This window comes from Petaurus breviceps, unplaced genomic scaffold (genome assembly GCF_028583685.1).
Source record: "Petaurus breviceps papuanus isolate PSGF00001 unplaced genomic scaffold, PetGlider_PUasm1.0 187, whole genome shotgun sequence".
NCBI classification, from domain to species: domain Eukaryota; kingdom Metazoa; phylum Chordata; class Mammalia; order Diprotodontia; family Petauridae; genus Petaurus; species Petaurus breviceps.
Window position 1 is genome coordinate 23,479,561 of NW_027185799.1, and position 20,099 is coordinate 23,499,659.

The 20,099-nt window shown below is 37.7% G+C and overlaps 1 pseudogene; it reads left to right on the top strand.

Moving 5' to 3' along the window:
- The first annotated feature begins 2,584 nt into the window (after positions 1-2,584).
- Positions 2,585-19,100, top strand: LOC138163064 (small ribosomal subunit protein uS2-like; annotated as a pseudogene).
- Positions 19,101-20,099: the final 999 nt, after the last annotated feature.

Sequence of the window (20,099 nt, forward strand, 5' to 3'; positions counted from 1 at the left end):
GTTAAATAAGCAAACAGAAATTATAGTGCTAGAAGGGTAATAAAGGAGCCAGAAATTTTACTCATAAACTCAGTAACTTCCTGTATAGGAGAAAAATATTTAAAGCAGAAAAATGCATAAAGATATAAAAAAGGAATTAGAGTACAATTTATTTTACTTCAACTAAATCTAACAATCAGGAGTGGCAATTGCAACCATGATTTCAAACAAGACAATAGTAAAAATAAATAAGAAAAGTTAAAAATTATTTGTACTTAAGGATAAAAACTATTAAACACCATTAAGTACACATGTATGCCAAAATGGCATAGTATATAAATCCTTAAAAAGAAGCCTGCTGAATAAGATGCCATAATTAATAACAATAAAAATAACTGAAATTTCATTGTGCCTCTTCTGATTTAAACACATCTAACAGAAAGATAAAGAAAACAATTTCATTTCAATAGAATGTTAGAAAAACTACATATGATAGATCAATAGTGATTACTGAATGGGAATCTGGAGCATACCTAATTTTTAAGTAGGGGCAACTAGGTGGCACAGTGAATAGAATACCAGACTTGGAGTCAGGAAGTCTCATCTTCCTGAGTTCAAAGCTGGCCTCAGATACTTCCTAACTATGTGGCTCTGGGCAAGTCACTTAATTCTGTTGGTCTCTGTTTCCCCATCTGTAAAATGAGCTGGAGAAGGAAATGCCAAACCATTCCAGTATCTTTGCCAGTTGGACAAGACTGAAATACAACTTAACTACAAAATTTTAAGTATCATACAAAACCTTTACAAAAATTAATCATTTTCTAAAAATTTGTTAATAACTGCAGAAATAAAGAAAATATGGTATATGATAAATAACATGCCATAATATAACTGAAAAAATTATATCTATTCAAGAAATGTGAATAAAAGAACATAGAATAAGATGGAGGCCAAGTATTAGTATTCTATAAACAATGAATAGTGAACAATTGGCATAGAAATTATAGCAACCCATCGACTTGAAAATCTAGTAACTCTCTTAAAAATGATATTTTAGTAAAAATCAATGTGATAACATATGCTTCATTAAAAACATCTTCATTTAACAACTTGTGATATGATAACCCAGAGGTCTGAGTCTAAATCAATTTATTTCAGTACTTTGATTAAATCATTGTTATGACTGAAAAAGATACCTTACAAACAAAGATCCAAACAAGTACATTGTTATCTGTGCTTACTTCAATCCCATCTACCATTTTGTAAAGTTTCCTGTTAAAATTCCATTAGCAAGTTTTTATCTTCTTTGATATCTATCAGTGTGTCCTGCAAACCAAGCACAAGCTACTACATTTTTATATTTTTAACAAAGAGGCACAGAAGCCAGTTAAGCTCTCTTCATTTGGAAGATTTAGAAGCAGGTGAAAAAATTTATATCCCAGTTTATGTGCATTTGAGAGTTTTTACATATGATACATATTTTCAGCAACCTAGAGAGGTGAAGGCAATCAACAGTGTCAAATGTTTCAGAGAGGTTAAGAAGGAAAACGATTCTGAAAAGGCCATCAGATTTGGCAATTAAGAGGTCACTAGTACTTTTGAAGGCAGCAGGTTCAGTTAAGTGAGGAGTCAAGACTAATGAGGAGATTGAAAACATGGGAGACTGGAAGGACAGTGGTATGCCCCTCCCCCTACATAGAAATAGGGCAGTTCAAAAGAAGAGTGAGTTTGAAAGAAAAGATAATGCAATAAAAACTGCACTACAGACTGCAGACAATCTATGTTTGCTGATTCAAGTGTTGCTCACTCTGTATCTTGGAAAATGAAAATAAAATCTTTCATGTACAAATCATTGCTCCATATAAGTGCCCACATTTTCAAGGGGTGCCTCCTATGCCCAAAGGGTAATCTAGAACTCAGAGTGCAGGTATTCTGGGGGAGAGGAGGAAGTGAGGGAGGACACATATGTGAATTTTCAAAATATTGAGATTTCTGGGTCACAGTCTACCACAAGGGGCTAATGCTACATAGACACAGCTACATAGACACAGAAGACTAACTGTGGGAGGGGACAGAGGGGGAAGATATTGCATGATAGTAGGTGAAAGGTATAATTACATTTGTTAGAGTTGAACCTCACAATTGGCTATTGTAAGGATGGTGGGATGTGACCCATCTTTGTACCCTCCAATGAGTTACCCTTTGAGGATAATGTTGTGCCTCACTCCCCAGCTTTGGAGACCACCACCCCAGAACATTGGACTCATAGAACAGTGGGAACTAAAATATTAAAACAGGGCTACAGCCATAGTAAGGAGTGTTTTAATTCCTTAATTATAAAGATTTTTAATTTTTTTTTTGTAGATAGGGCTACTCATTTAAAGGTTTTGGAGCAGGGAAAAGACATAATCAAAACAAGATGTTTTTTAGAAGATTAATATACAGGCTAGAGCAGACTTCAGGAGAGTGGATCACCAGCAGCTGTGGTGGTTTCTGGAAATATCAACCAATAAATGCCCAAAAAAGTAAAAGGTCAGTGTAGAACTCTGTTGGAACTGGGCGGGATGGAGGCACGGTCTGGTCTATGCCCCCAGATCAAGAAGCGATGGAGACGCGGCAGCCATGCAGCAGCCTCCACATTGCTGTTTCAGAGTTCCTGGCCTTGAGATCGTAGGCGGGCCAAGAGACCATTCAGAGGGTGATCTAGATGGTGGTCCTGAGATGTGTGACCACCAGAGCTGGTGGGGGCTGCAGAGATGGTGCCCTCCTAATAGCTTACAGTAGCTGTGAAAACCCCAGTGATTTCAGACAAAACACTCCCTGCTGGAAGCAGAGTTCCACTGTGGCAAAGAGCTCAAAAGTCAAGTAATTGAGTGGCAACACGAGCAAGCAAAGGAAGCAAAGCAAGCACAGCAGTCTAACTTTAGATTCCTTTTTTGGGGACAAAAAGGATCAAAGCATGGAATGGGAGGAAGACAACAAAATCAGAACTCCTTCACCAAAAGCTTCCAACAAAAGAATAAGCTGCTTACAGGCCATAGAGGAGCTTAAGAAGGATTTTGAAAAATCAAGTAAGAGAAGTAGAGGAAAAATTGGGAAGAAAAATAGGAATAACGCAAGAAAATCATGAAAAGCAAGCAACAACCTGACTGAAGAAAATAACACCTTAAAAATAGATTAACTCAAATGGCAAAAGAGGCCCAAAAAGCCAAATTTGGAGAAGAATGCCTTAAAAAGCTGAATTTGCCAAATAGAAAAAGAATTTCAAAAGCTCACTGAAGAGAATAATTCCTTCAAAATTAGACTGGAGCAAATGGAAGCTAATGACTTTATGAGTAATCAAGATGCTAATAAATAGATCCAAACAAATAAAAAAAATAGAAGACAATGTTAAATATGTCATTGGAAAACCACTGAACTGGAAAATAGATCCAGGAGAGATAATTTTAAAATTATTGGACTACCTGAAAGCCATCATCAAAAAAAAGAATCTAGAAATCATCCTTCAAGAAGTTCTCAAGGAAAATTGCCCTGATGTTTTAGAACCAGAGGGCAAAATAGAAATTGAAAGAATTCACCAATCACTTCTTGGAAAAGATCCCAAAAAGAAAACTCCTAGGAATATTATAGTCAGGTTCCAGAGTTCCTAGATCAAGGAGAATATATTACAAGCAACCAAGAAGAAACATTTTGAATATTGTGGAAGCACCATCAGGATAACACAGGATCTAGCAACTTCTACATTAAGGGATCAAAGGGCTTAGAATATGATATTCTGGAGGTCAAAGTATCTAGAATTAAAACCAAGAAATTACCTACCCAGAAAAACTGAGTATTTAACTGAGGGGAAAATATGGTCATTCAATGAAATAGAGGACTTTCAAGCATTCTTGATGAAAAAAAAAAACAGAGTTGAATAGAAAATTTGACATTCGAATACAAGAAGCATAAGAAGGTAAACAGGGAAAAGAAATTGTAAGGAAAGTTGAACTATTTACATGCCTATATGGAAAAATGATAATTGTAACTTATGACACTTTTAAGTTATACATATATACGCATATATATGTATATATGTGTATATATGTATGTATACATATATATATATAAGTTAAGTTACTTAACTTTTAAATTAAGATTTTAGTCATATCTAACTCTTTGTTACCCCATTTGGGGTTTCTTGGCAAACATACTGGAGTTTCCTTTTTCTAGCTCATTTTACAGATGAGGAAACTGAGGCAACCCAATTTAGATGACTTGTTCAGGGTCACACAGCTATTAAGTGTCCCAGGTCAGATTTGAACTCAGGAAGAGGAGTCTTCCTGACTCTAGCCCTGGCACTCTATCCATTGTTCCACCTAGCTGCCTCTACATAATGATATTATAATGGCCAATATTTATATAGTGTTACCATGTACCAGGTCTTTACAATTATTATCTCATTTGATCCTCATGACAACTCTGAGAGGTAGATGCTTTTTATTATCCCCATTGTACATATAAGGAAATTGAGGCAAAGAGAGGTTAAGTGATTGGTCCAAGGTTATGTATCTAGTTTCTAAGGCTAGATTTGAACTTGGGTCTTCCTGACTTCAGGTCCAGAGCTCCTTATAGTCATCTAATTACCTCTGTATCTATTGTACCTGCTGATAGAGTGTGAGGGCTGAGGAAGAGGGAGGATGCAGTGATCATATTCAGTCATGGGCTGATTTTCTCAAAAGCGTTTATAAATTGATTATTATATATTAGGCACTGTGTTAAGTGCAGAGGATACAATTAAAAAATAATAATCCAGGTGGCTAGGTGGCTCAGTGAGTAAAGCGCCAGTGCTAGAGTCAGGAGGACCCAAGTTCAGTTCCAGCCTCAGACACTTAACACCCACCCACACACACAAAAATTAGCCATGTAACCTTGGGCAAGTTACTTAACCCCAATTGCCCTCCAAAAGGCAAAAAAAAAAATCCCTCTAATTGTCTGTCTTATTGTCTGGCTCCCCATCAGTCCTCCATTTTCAGGGAGAGGCCCAGGCCATCCATGTTTTCATTCCTTTCCAGGTTGAATGCCTGACTCTTTATAGGACTTTCTTCCCACACCCAACCTCATCCCTGTTTCAACTTCCTTTTATGTATTGCCTTTCTCCACTAAAATGTATGCTGCATGAGGGCAGGCACTATCTATCTTTCAGCTTATATTAGTATCCCCAATGCTTAGCACAGTGCCTAGCCCATAGCAAGAACTTAATAAATGTTTGCTGATTTGAGAGGGATGACCCATCTAGGTGGAGAAGGCTAGATGTGGGAACAATTTGCACAGATACCATACCTGAGGTCATGGTGGTGAATAAGGCCACCAAGGAAGAGAGCACAGAGAGAGAAGGAAAGAAGACTGACAGATGTTTGGGGGGAAAAGGAGGAGGAAGGACCAAGAGAAAGAAAAAGCTCTCCACCCCACTCCTGTCCTCTCTTTATCTGTACCTTCTCACTTTATCTTTTCTTATCTGTACCCTCCACCATGTTATACTACCATCTTTTGAAATCTGTTCTCAGCGAGGCTGTCATTTGGGAATGGTCTTGCCAAATTTCTCAATTACTTCAGCACTATTCAAAAGAGAGCACTTTTATCCTGTAACACTGGTGCCATTTGTTTACACAGAACTGTCCCTTTGGCAGAGAACAAGAAGACAAAAAATCCCTCAAAAAATGTACAATTCAATTTGCTCTAGTTCTGTCTAGATTTTAAGTTCCTTGTGGGCATGAATCATGTCTTATTCATCTTTGTCCACTGCTCCCATCCCCATCTCCAGTGTCTTCTGTGGCATGCTAGAATCAACGTCAATGAGTCAATGGTTAAATTTTCATTGTGAGAATTTATACCTCAGAAATTGGCAAATGTCTCAAATCAGGGTTTAGTTTGTTGTTTTGTTGATTGAATAGATTTATAAAAGTGATGGAGAAAATGTTAACAATGAAGATTAAGCAGTCTGTCCTGTGTAGATTTCTTGGGAGGGTGGGCACCGAGAGTTGATTGTTAAACATTTACCAGCATACACCTGCTTGTAAATACTAGGTGCTCAATAAATATTTACTGAGTGAATGAATCTAATCCATGGATGGATGAGTGAATGGATGGATGTTGCTTTATTTTTTTCTGCTTACCTATTCAGGAGCTTACCCTTACCTTATTCCTGTCTCTGTTTTATGCTGTTCCGCATTTTTATTCGAATATGTCTATCTCATCAATAAATGTTTACTGAATGAATTAGTTATAATTGGATTAATAAACACCAATCATTTTCAGAACACAGATATTTTAACAGGAAGAGAATGAATCCAATTTTAGACATATTGAGTTTGCAAGGTCCAACTGATATCCAGGAAGAAACACCCAGGGCAAAATGTCTAATAGGTAAAACTGGAACTTTCACCCAAAGGAAGGAAGTACCAAAGGCAAATTCTGTATTTTGGTGTAAGGTGAGGAAAGGGGGAACGTATTTTTCAGAACCTTTCAAATTACTTTGCATGTTTGATTGCTTTTCTCTGTCTCTAAGTAAGGTCATCCCTGCTCCTATCAGCAAATTATTATAATGTGAAAAGGATGGTGATTTCTGTAGCATTGTATCTAACCTATATTTCCAAAGAGGTCATATCTATGAAAAACAGGATACCTGACTGAAATGGTTCTCAAAAATGGAAGAGCTTTAAAATAGGCTTATAATTTTGGAGTAGGTCATGGAATGGAGATTGTAGAAGATGAGGTAGGATGGCCATAAGGGAATGAGAAATAGGTGGTCAGGGTCTCCTGGTAGTAATCTCCCCCCTTATCCCACCCCATGTCAAGGAACACTTATGAATGTATTATGGATGTGTGTGTGTGTATATATGACTTATATGTACACATTTTCCTGGGTTTATGTATATATAAATGTGAATGTATTTTATACATACTTCATTTGTAAAAATTACATAAGCACAAGTGTATATATGATACACATATTTGTAGCCTGTACTAGCAGGGTGTCTGTTCCAATAAGGAGCACTAGCTCTGTGCTCAGGCAAATGGGGTTCAGGCAGCCTGACCCCATGGAAAGAAGCTTTTTCTCTTATTCTCTGGTTCACTGCACCTAGCCTTGAGTTCCAGGGAAATTTTTTCAAATAATACTTAGGTATGGCTCAAATTGAGAGTCTCCCTTATAAAGCTTGACTTCTTGTACAAAGTAGAAATCACTTATAGAATAGCCTTCTAATTCTTCTTTTTACCTGTGGATTTGGAAAGGGGAATTTTTCCTGGTTCATTTACCAATCACCTTTGGCAAAGACTCAAGCCACAGGGATCAATGAGGAGTACCACATCCCGCATGCCCTTTAGCAAAGACCTAGACCATGTAGTTCACCAGAAGGACTAGATCTGTCATTCCTGTCAAGTGAGTGAGTGAGTGATTGTGTATGTGTGTGTGTGTGTGTGTGTGTGTGTGTGTGTGTGTGTGTGTGTGTGTGCAACTATAGGAAGGATCTTTCCTTTGGTTAGCAAAAGAACCTCCCAATGTGGAAAGTGCCCAATTGTCTTTGTTGTTTCTCATAAACAAAATGCCTGCTCTTTTGCACAGGCCATCCCTCTTCCCCGGAATGTTCTCCATCCTTATTTCCACCTTTCAGAATTTCTGATTTCCCCTAAAGAACAACTTAATGGCTACATTGGATGTGCAGCCCTTTTTAACCCTTTCAGTCCTAGTGCTTCTCTCTATCCCTCATTACCTTCTACATGCTTTCCACAGGTATATGTGCTATATGAGGCTGCCAGGTGGCCCAGTGGACTGACTCAGGAATCAGGGATACCCTAGTTGAAATCCTACCTCAGACACTTACTAGCTGTGTGATCCTGATCAAATCACTTAAATTTCTCAGCCTCAGTTTCCTCATCTGTAAAATAGTGATAAGAATAGTACTGGGCTACGGAGGTTGTTGTGATGAAATTTGTCAAGTGCTATGAAAATTTTATTTTTCTACTAATTAATTTTTAGTTTTCAAGATTCACTTTTATCATATTTTAAGTTCTAAATAATTCCCCCTCTCTCCCCTTTCCCCCCTCCCCAAGACAGTATGCAATCTGATAGAGGCTATACATGTACAAGCATATTAAACATATTTCCATGCCATTGCATGCCATGCAAATTTATAGCAATAAACAAACATTGACTCTGATGAGAATGATATACATGTGGTTTCTCCCCAAAAGAATGGGCAAGAATAGTTTTGTTTCTGAATTTGTATCCCCAGGATCTGGTGCAGTGGTCAGCATATAGTAAGGCCTTCATAAATGGACGATGGTTGATTAAATGAGTGGCAGCAACCCTTACTATTACAGATTGCAATTGTGCCTATGACTTAGCAGCTCTAAGCAGTTCCTAGAAGCACTGAGAGGTTATGTTATTTGTCCAAGGTCTCAGTGTCAAGAGAGAGGAGAAAAAACCAGATTTGTCCATACTCTCTCCACCTTGGTCAATCCTATTTACTTTTCTCCTCTATTCCTATATAAGTATAACTCTCCATGGGCCTTCTAATGTTGTAAACTCCCACCCCCACAACTCCCTCTGAAGACACATAAACTTGTGTACAGAAAACATTCATAGTATCTCAGTAAATACAAGGAAAGGATACCCAGTCAAAAAAGCAGAAGCAAAAATGAGTCTTCTCATTTCAACTGCTGCAAAGATCAGATGTTCAGGAGCCAGACAGATGAATAGTATCTGACCAAGGAACATCTGTGTAATGATAATTATGTTGCTAACATTATCTGAAGAGCCATTGTGAGTCTAAAGAGCAGATGAGAAACAAACATACTTAATACAGCAGGCCATCCACCCATCAAGCAAAGCATGATTATTATAACACTACAGAAATTAAGTAATTTCAAAAGAAAAACCTATTTTTCATGCTTTTGGCTCCTTCTCTTTAAAAAATCTAATCTCAGATAATTTTCAGTAATTTGTCTGTACCCGCCAGCATCATTTCAGCAATGGAACAAGAGAATAGCAGAAGTCCCAGGGGTGGTCCACTTAATTCCTTATCCTCTGGCCCTTCATTTGGGGACTTAATTTACCAGTTCTAGGGGATAGGTTTGCTTGTATTCTTCTGTGAATTTGATACTTACAAAGGACTCAGGCTTATATCCTAGAGGGCCATAGAATTGATTACATGTGTAAATGTTCTATAAAAGTCACACAATCACATTATATGTACTTAACTTGGGGCTCATAAATTAAAAAAAAACACTTTTTTTATAACTGTCTTTTAATATGGTTGATTTTTCTTGTAATTGTAGATAATTTATTTATTGCATTTGAAAACATTCCCAGATGGGGTCAGTAGGTTTCACCAAATTGCCAGAAGTGTCCAGGACACAAAAAAGGTCACTCACCACTTTCAAAATTTAATACAATGAACATCTGCTGTGTGCCATGCACTGTATTAGACACTGGCAATACAAAAACAACAACAGATGAAAAGGGCTAGGGGATGGGTGAGGGATGTCTCCTATTGGAAGGGACATCACACAGAAAAATTTTTAATAGTAGTTTTTTTTTCCAATTACATGTAAAGACAAATTTTAACAGTTATTAAAAAATTTTGAGGACCAAATTTACATAGAAAATTAAACATAAAATATAAAGAAAGTGATATCTAGGGAAAGGGCAGTAGTGAGTGGGAGGAAACAGCTCATGCACTCCTCACTTTAAAATGAGGAAACTTGAGGTCTAGCTAGTATGGGAAATGGATTGACTTGTCCAACAGTTTCTTTGTCTAGTAGTCTTCCTAACAACTCTTTACCCCTGTCTGAAGATGTTCTATCCTCCCTTCAAAAGCTAATCTTTTAACCTAACCACTAACCTTTGCTCCAACTATTTTGATTTCCACTGAATTTATGTAGTCACAGCATAGGAGGAGTATTTAACAAGGATAATGAAACAGAGCCTGAGTAGATATGCTGCTCTTCTATATTTGGTCAGCTGGGTAAGGTATAGTGACCCTTGAGGTCTTGTGGTGTCTGCCAAGTCTGAAGACCCAGATTCCATATTGGTAGAGATTTTTCTGTCACTTTAAGTGACCAAGAAGCCATATCAGTGCAGCCAGAGGTAACCAGGAAACTGAGGAAAAGGAAGAAAAGCTTGAATGTTAGCTTCCTGAACCAATGAAATCCCAAGGAAAGCTTCTCAAGGCAAATTGTGTGTGTATGTGTCTTTGTGTGTGTGTACACATATACATATATATCACACATACATATGTATGTTTATATTTGTATATGCACATATACATATATATTTAAATGTATATCTCCCAACCCATGTGTGGTGAGGGGAGGATAAATGAATGGGGAATTCTTAGTAAATAATGTTCCTAACTTAGTAACCAACAGTCTTCAAACCCATCAGTGAGTTAGGAGGATGTCAGCCCCAAGTATGTGAAAACTTCCCTCAAGCAAAATGGGCATATGAGAACAATTTGTCCCAATGGCCACAAAGGTGGCTGAAGCAGGCACTGTGGAGTGCTTAGAGCTTGGTCAGATGTTGAAGAAGCCAAGGTCATCCACTTCATCCTAGATCATCACCAGTTATCCTGATTTTTGTCTTGCCACTGGATTTCAGTGACTCTGAAAGAAAGAGTGAGGTCGATGACTTTGTGCAACTCTGCCTCACTTAAATCAATTCGTGCTCAAGTCAAGACATTACCCCCTAATGTCATAGGTTCTCTTCAAAAACAAAGGATGAGAAACAATTTCATCACTCAGCAGTATTAAAGGCTGCAGGGAAGTCAAAAAGGATGAAAAAAAATCCAGTGGATTTGATAATTAAAGGATTATGAGTAATTTTGGAGAGAGATTTTAGTGTGGTGATGAAGTTAGAAAATTAGCATCCATTTTAAGGAAAATTTAATTTTAATGTTCATACACATATATAATTGAAAATTAAAAATATGAACAAAACATAGGAATACCTCTTATTGTTGTTCAGTTAGTCAAGTCCATCTCCTTCTGACCCCATGGACCATACTGTTGTCTATGGGGTTTTCTTGGCAAAGATACTAAAGTGGTTTGCCATTTCCTTCTCCACTCAATCAAGAGGTTAAGTGACTTGTCTAGGGTCACACATAATGTGAGTGAAAAGAGGAAGTACTAAGTGTAGGCAGTTTTTTTTTTCTAGGAATTTGACTGTGAAAGGCAGTAGAGAGATAGGATGATAGTTTGAGAAGATGTTCAAGTGAGAGACTTAAAAATTTTTTAAAAGAATTTGTAGGCATCAGGAAATGAATTATTAAATAGAGAATGGAATTTACAAAGAGTGGGATGATTGAGGGAGCTGTCTCTTACTCTCAGCAGAGAAGGAAGGAGATGGGATTGAAGGATTGACTGAAAAAAAAAGACATCTCTTCATCAGAGCAGAATAAAGGTGGAGAGAATGAGAAATGAAGTTCAGGAGTTTTGTGATATAGAGGATGGGAGAAGAGGGAATTTATGGAAAATGGCCTCTATTTTCTTGGGTAACTATGAGGTGTCTAATTTTATGAGGAGAAATCCTCTGCTGAGAAAGTGAAAGAAAGGATGATATGGGAGACTTGGATAGAAGATAACGTTTAGTATCATTGTTTTGGGGAATGCCCTATAGCAGTGGTTTCCCAGTTTATCTAGCCTACCATCCCCTTTTTAAAAGAAACATTACTCAGGGCTCCCTGAAAATCTACTTTCTTTAATCCTTTAGCAGTTTTTTTTTAATTGTGTTATTTAAAAATGTAATTTTTTAAAATGACACATCTCAAGTTTAATAATTTATTGTAAATTTATAGGGTTTTTTCCTGCATTGAAATTTTGATGACACAGTATTGGGTCATGTAATTGTATAGTATTGTAAACAAATCATTATATGCACATATTCCTGCTGATGCATGCTGGACTTCCTTACAATGCAGCGTGACAAGCTTACCTGCCAATATTCATTTGTTAAGACCTGTTGGTGGATTTGACCACTGATTGGTTATAGCTTGCATTTTGTGTGTTTACTTGGAAAATAATGTGATCACTATGACTTTAACTCTGTTATACAACAGATGAAACAGGTGTGAATGGTTTTTCAAAATTTTCTTCTTTTCTTTCCTTATTCTTCCACTCCCCCCCACCCCCCGCCTTATTTTTATTCAACTCACTTCAATTGCACCCAAGGCTACTACCACCACCCCCTCCTGATCATTTCAGTGTTCCCCAGGGGGTGGTATCACCCACTTTGGGAGCCTGTGCAGGGAATTAGTTAGGGAAGAGTTAAAATACTGCCTTGCTTCACTGAAAGCCTACTTGAGATTAAATAACAAAATTGTAGCAGACCCATTTAGTATGGTTGCATTGCTTCCTCCAGCACTGAGAGGTAGACAGTGAGAATCATCCAGGATTGAAGTTTGGCAAGAATAAGTAGCAATAGTAATCCAAGAGTAGAAAGTAGTATAATGTTGAACTAGTTAACTAGTGTAGTTTGCATCAAGATTGGGACTAGAGAAAAATGGCCAGATTAGTTCCCTCCAATGGCTTTGGAGGGAACTGAGTACAGATGTAGTTAGCTGAGTAAATTTCTACTCTAATGTTTAAAGCATCCATTTTTTGAGGGAAATTTAATTTTATTGTTCATATACATATATAATTGATAATTTAAAAGATGAACAAAATATAGGAATACCTCTTGTTGTTTAGTTGTTTCCATTTCTTCATGACCCTATGGACCATACTGTCTGGGGGGTTTCTTGGCAAAGATAGGAGAGAGGTTTGCCATTTCCTTCTCCACTGGATCAAGGTAAACAGATGTTAAATGACTTGTCCAGGGTCACACAGCTAGTTAGTAAGTACATGAGGCCAAATTTGAACTCAGGTCTTTCTAACTCTAGGCCCAGCACACTATCCACTGATTCATCTAGCTGTTCCCAGGAATACCTCACTTTATGTTATAGTGTCCAAAAAGTACAAAAATTCAATTTTTGTAAAGGAAAAATAATTTGAATACATTCTGTGTGATCATTATTTAAAAGACTTTCATGATGAGTCATTCTGTAAATCCTTTTTTACATGTAAATACGGAAAAGAAATAGAAGGGAATGAATATTTACACAGTGCCTCTAAAGCTCTAGATGCTTTACTAATATTATAAATTGTCATTTTCTTCTTCAGAAAGAGGTGCTTTTAGAGTCAGAAGACCTTGTTTCAAATGCTGACTTTGCCATTTACTCCCCAGGGGACTTGGGGCAAATTTCTTTGTTTCTTTGTTCCTCAGTATCTGTATTGATAAATGAGGAAGTCATACTAAATAACTTCTGATATCCTTTATGACTCTATGAATTCCAATAATTCTGTGATAGGCTTTATAACAATGGAACATACCTATACCCATCTATCTACATTTCATTTTTTTTTGTATTCTTTAACTCTACAGTACCTTTACAGTCTGTTTACCTTTATGTTGTCAGGTCGCCTGGGGCAAGGACTGAATCTATTCTATCCTCTACAAATCCCCATAATATTTCTGATAGAGAGATGTGCATACTGGGCCCTGGGTAAATATTAGCTACTGTTGATACTGCTTTGGCTGATAAACCCCTGCTCAGAAGCCTGAGGTGGACGCAAGAAAGAAGATTTTCTCTTTTAAAGTATTGATTGGCTCTTGCATGACATTTAATAAAAACTTTCCATTACCAGTTGCATAACAGCAATTAAAACCCTCATCAAATCTATCTTAACTGCTTAGAGTTTTCCACTGGGGAGCATTTGCCTTGGCAAACATCTGCAGTAAAAGGCTATTTAATCTTCATAACGGAAACAGCCAGTTATGCTAATTCATCTCTTTTATTGTCAGTTTACACTGGAATCTCATGCAGATTTGGTCCTTTCCAAAAAGTTCAGCAGAGTTCTTTGCTTATAAGGGGAAGCTGAGTATGTCCATAGTGATGAGATGCCTATCAACTAAGAATGTTCAAATGGGAGCTGACTAGACATCCACTTAAGAGATTGTCTAAGTGAATGGTACATGGGACAGAATGTTGGACTAGGTGACTTTTAAAGTGTTTTTTAACTACACCTCACAGTGTAGTTAGTTATGGGGAAAGTGTTCTGTAAACTGTAAAGTCTTGTGGAATTGGAACTACTACCATTTCATGATAGCATTGAATTAGATAAGGAACTGAATAGAAAGAGGAGAAGGGAGCTATATAACATTTGTAAAGCCCCTCAGCACTTTCAATGTTCCCAGTCTGTCTGTCTGTCTGTCTGTCTGTCTGTCTCTCACACACACACACACACACACACACACACATGTTTTTGTAGCACTAGTATTCTCCCTCTGATACTCTATGGCTGAGAGTCCTAGAATGCCATGATGTGATGAATGAATGTTGGAATTAGAGTTAAGGTGTCTTGGTTCCAAATTCTGGTCCTGTCATTTACTACATTCATGACTTAGGCAAGTCATTTGACCTTTTAACCTCCTTTTTTTATAAAATGAAGCCCTTCCACTCGATGACCTCTAAGGTTGATTCTAGCTCTAAATCTATAATCCTATGATCTCAGAAAAGAAAAATTTCAGGTGACCAAAGAGAGAAGAAAGTCACATGGAAGATGTCAGTAGGGGGATTATATATTGCCAGTTTTGATGTGGGATTGAAAAACAACTTAGAAGAATCACATGATTAGAAAAGTTCATTTAGTCATGTAGTCTGAGTAAAAATAAAAATTGATAGCCTGAAATTGTATTCAAACTCACAAAATGTCAATAGGGCCAAAAGAAGGCCTTCATTCTATTGAGGCTCTTTGGAAAAACAAGGATCATATAGGACGAGAGAAGTCAAGGATGGCTCACTATTGCACTAGTGGAGGGAGCACCTGCTTCTGTGAGATCACTGGCCCAATGATGTATTGAATTATGTATTCCAACTACTTTCTTTTCAAAGAGTGATCTTCCAAACTATAGTATGTGTCATTCTATAAGGATGAGGCAAAATAATTTTTGTCCTAAAGTATCCCATAGCTGCAGATTTATATATATATATGTGTGTGTGTGCGTGTATGTATATTTGTATGTACACACATATGTACATATCTATGTATGTGTATATCCACATATATGAATTTCATGTGTTTTACATTATATAAGATATTATACCATACAATGTAATAATAGAATATTATAATATTGTGTATTATATTTAATATAATATTTGAACACACACACATAGATAAATAAAATTTGGCTTCCTATTTACCCTTATTGTGAAAAACAAAGGAATATGACATGTGAATGTGAGTCTGAAGCTCTATTTCATTTTCCATTGACTTGATCTAAAGGAAAACAGTGCTCGTTATCATCTTGACTTCAAAATTCTGTTAGAGATGAAAGAGAATCTAAGGAAAACATCTAGTTTAAACCATTCCTTTTATAGATGTGGAGACTGAGAACCCAGTATGGGCCAGGTCACACATAGCTAGTAAGTAGAAGAGATGATTTGCCAATTTAGATTTTCCAACTCTATATACATGGTTCTTTTCACTATTACATACTAACCTTATAATGTCACACTTTTTTTGTTCCCCTTCATCCTCTGTCTGTTCCAGCTTCTACAATCAGAATTGTAAGTAGGGTAGGGTAATAAGAGTAATGTCTCCAGCATTACTGCATCTGACCATGAGTGGTTTGCAGGAAATTCACATATGAAGTAATCCAATTTAATTCCACTCAGTAGTCCTTTATTAATTAAGATACCATGCTAAATGCTGGGGATTCAAAAGAAAAAATGAAATAGCCCCTGCCCTCAAGTGGCTTGTAAGCTATTTGGGGGATGGGGGGAGGAGGGAGGAAAGATATGCAAACCATATATAAAATAAATGCAAAGTAATCTTTGGGGGGGGCAGGGGAAGAATAGCACTAACAACTAGTAACATCATGGGAGGTAGGATCCTGATGTATCTTAGTATTTCAGGTTAGCTCCCTAGCTCAACCCCATTCTGCTTCTTTCTCCATGGGTGGACTTCTGAAAAGAAGACTCAAGTTCTCTCCCTGAGGTATCCTTTTCCTCCTAGCCACCATATTCCACCTTTTCCCCAAGTGCCAAAATCTCTAGTTCTAGCTCAACCCAAGATTATCCTGTCCCTGCTTCTCCCCACTTCCAATTTTCTCTTTTGAATGTTTTAGCATCTTTCATGAAGGCCATAAAAGTATCTTTTACATTCCTGCCAGGCTTGTGATCCCCTGGCTGCCCCTTCAAGAGTTTCCAGATGAGCATAATCAGAAACAGGGAGGTTGCCAATTTAGAAGACTTTGCCTTCCAAAGTCTTTGGCTTTGTCTCTTGGTGGGTTGGTGCTGGCTTTGAAGCATGGAGGCTGTCTTCATGGATCCTTTCCAATGTTAGTGGAAATCTACCTACTCTCTCCTTTGGCTGTTCCATTTCTTTTGTTTTTCTTGAAATTTCAGCCTTTCATCATGAAACGGGAACAATCTCATCTGTAGGGCAGACCCTGGTGTTGCTTGTGGCAAAACATGGAGTAGGGGAAAAACACAGCAAACAAAGGAGTAAACTGTGTTACAAATGTTTGGATAAAGTCCAAAAGTAAATCAAATAGGTATTTACACTTTAAATAATGTGCTGAATGTTTCTCTACTGTAAACCCTTCATAGCAGATCAATACCATTTACACCGTTCACTCGCAGGGAGCAGTAAATGTCCTTCACTCCGCCAGTTTTCTACCATTTAACATTGTTAAAAAGGTGGCTTTCTGCATCCATTGGGGTATTTTCTGCAAACTGGAAATAGATCAATTAGTCTTGGTCACATTTGTTGTAGACCCAGATGGGAAAGGGACAGGGGGCCTAGGAAATAATGAAAGGCAGAGAAATGTGTTTGCTTTTAAAGTTCATCAAGTTATACTCCTGGGCAAGTCACAGTGGAAAATAGGGCTGCATTCCCCTACCATGTAAATAGCTGGTTCACTACAGGTGTACTATACATTGCCTCATAAATTGATCTAGCTGTAAATGTGAATAGCTTCACAATGGCTCCCAAATTCCAGCCCCTGATATTTGTCATGTTGAATGACCTCAGCAGTGCTAGAAATTGGTGATCAATGCCATTTTAAAATGAACAGATATTCATTATTAATAAATATAGCAAGGGTGAAACAAGGCAATTAAGTAAAAGTAAATTAAGTTTTATTTTTTTTAAAGGATAGACATGCCAACTGTTGAGTTAAATTAACTCCTGCTTCTCTACTGGCATGGTAGAAAGATGACATGGTATTTCTAACTAGTATCCATTTGGAAGCCAAATTCCAAAAGGGGGATATTATGAAAGAAAAGTTAGCTGCCTTCCCTTCTGCCTTGGATCAACTTTGCTTTTAATTTTGTCAGATAGAAACTAGCCCCTCAATAGTTTCCCTGGTCTCAGTTTCTGTCTCTTGTCTGCTTTGGGTCTCATGGACTTTGCTTTCTTTCTCTATCTTTGCTTTTTGGCCTCCCTATGTTTTCCCTACCTGCTGTCTGATGCTGTCATGGCAGTTTCATATTCGGGTTTTCAAGAAAATAGGTATAGGCAAATAAAACTGAGTAGAGGGAAGGAGGCTGATAGGCCAGCTGGCTCCAAGGGGACATTTAAAAACAACCCACCCTTTTGAAAGAAGAATAAAATTCCATTTAATTGAACAAACACTGCAATGTGCCAGGCACTATGACAAATTGCAGGGGTGAAATGCAACCCAGTGTCTGTTTTTATGAATTTGAGGTTGGAAAAATTGGGTTCAGATCCTGCACCTGAAATTTTGTATCTTGGGCACAGCAGTTAATAAACTCTTGGCTTCCTCAGTGGCAAAATATGAGGACTGGACTTGTAGACTTCTGAGGTACCCCTCAGCTCAAAGGCTATGATCCTAAAACATATGATATTCTTTGCTACTGATCAGTTCAAGCAATTATTGAATGAAATTCTTGAAAAAGACCATATGCTTTCCATGCTGTCCAGAAGAGGGTTCTATATGGCATTGTCCTAGGTTTCTGTTTTAACTTTAAAGGGAAATGTTCACAATGTCTGGAGCCCTAGATATCTTGCAGATGAAGGGAGATGTCCTCAAATTCTTTGCAGCAGGAACCCATTTGGGTGGCACCAATTTGGACTTCCAGATGGAGCAGTATATATACAAAAGAAAGAGTGATGGGGGCAGCTAGGTGGCTCTGTGAATAGAGCACTGGCTCTGGACTCAGGAGGACTTGAGTTCAAATCCAGCCTCAGACACTTGACACACTTACTAGCTGTGTGACCAAAAGCAAGTCACAACCCCAATTGCTTTGCTTTGCCCCATCCAAAAGGAAAAAAAAATATAAAACAAAGAAAGAGTGATGGCATCTATATCATTAATTTGAAGAGAACTTTGGAAAAGCTTCTGCTGGCACCTCATGCCATTGTTGCCACTGAAAATCTAGCTGATGTTAGAGCCATCTCATCCAGGAACACTGACCCACAATGTTTTGAAATTTGCTGCTGTGCCTGGCATCACATCTGTTGTTAGATGCTTCACACTGTGTACCTTCATTAACCAGATCCAGGCAGCTTTCAGAAAGTCTCACCTGTTGATGTTCACTGATCCTTGGGCAGATCACCAACCTCTGACTGAAGCATTGTATGTTAACTTCCCAACCATTGCACTATGCAACACAGAATCCCCACTTCACTATGTGGGCATCGCCATTCAATGTAACAAGGGAGCTCACTCAGTGGTTCTGATGTGGTAGATGCTGGCATATGCATGGTACCATCTTCCATGAATACCATGGGAGGTTATACCTGATCTTTACTTCTACAGGCATCCAGAGGAGACTGAAAAGAAAGAGCAGGCCACAGCTGAGAAGGCAGTGAAAAAGGAGGAATTTCAGGGTGAATGGACTGTACCCACCCTAGAATTCACTGCTCCTCACCTGGAGGTGGCTGATTGGTCTGAGGGAGTACAGATACCACCTGTGCCCATTCAGCAGCTCCCTACTGAAGATTGGAGTGCTTTGCTTGCTACTGAGGAACCTACTGCTCAGGACTCTGAGTGGGTAGCAACTACCACAGAGTGATCTCAAGTTTTACCCCAGATTCTCTCTAATACTGTTGGAAAAATGCTGATGGAAAATAAACATTGGCTTCTTCAAAAAAAAAAATAAAATAAAAAAAGACCATATCAACAACAAAACCAACAAAAATCAAGTCATATACTCTGACCAGTGGAATTTATATCAGGAATGCTGGTTCAATATTAGGAAAGCTATTGGCATAATTGACTACATAAATAATGAAACCAACAAAAATCATATGATTATCTCAATGGATACAGAAAAAGCCACACAAAAAACTACTACAACATCCATTCCTATTCAAAACACTCGAAAGCCTAGGAATAAATGGAGCCTTTTAAAAAATAGTATCTATCTAAAACCAAGAGCAAATATTAATGTAATGATGATACAATAAGAATGTCCATTTTCACCACTATTATTCAGCCTGTTTTAAAAATAATGCAACAGGAACATAGATTTAGAGCTAGAAGGAATCATTTAGTCCAATTCCTCATTTTACAGAGGAAGAAACTAAGTACCAAAGGGCATAAGTTACCTTTACTAAGATCATATTAATTTTATGTCCCAGAGCTAGATTTTGAACTAGTCACATGATTCCAAATTCAGTACTCTTTCTGCTATACTATGCTGGATGCCTCAAATCCTTTGATATGAATATTCCCTCCATTCAAGCAGATGCCAAGTTCTCCATGCAGGTAAATTTCATGACTTACTGTGTGCCATCCACATGTAAATATCATCCAAACTTCAAAATGTGAGTGATGACCTTCTCTGATCTTGTCTAGGTAGGTCCTTGTATGCAAAGGAACAGGTCCATCCATGGGCTATAGTACAGACCCTTACAACTTGGTACTACCTGTCAGATCTGTCAGTTTTCTCATCTGTAAAATGAGATGGATTTGAACTCCATGACCACTAAGGTCCCTACCGGTTTTAAATCTATCATATAATCATATGGAACTAGGACCATTTCCCTGGTACAATGATGTGTTCCATTAC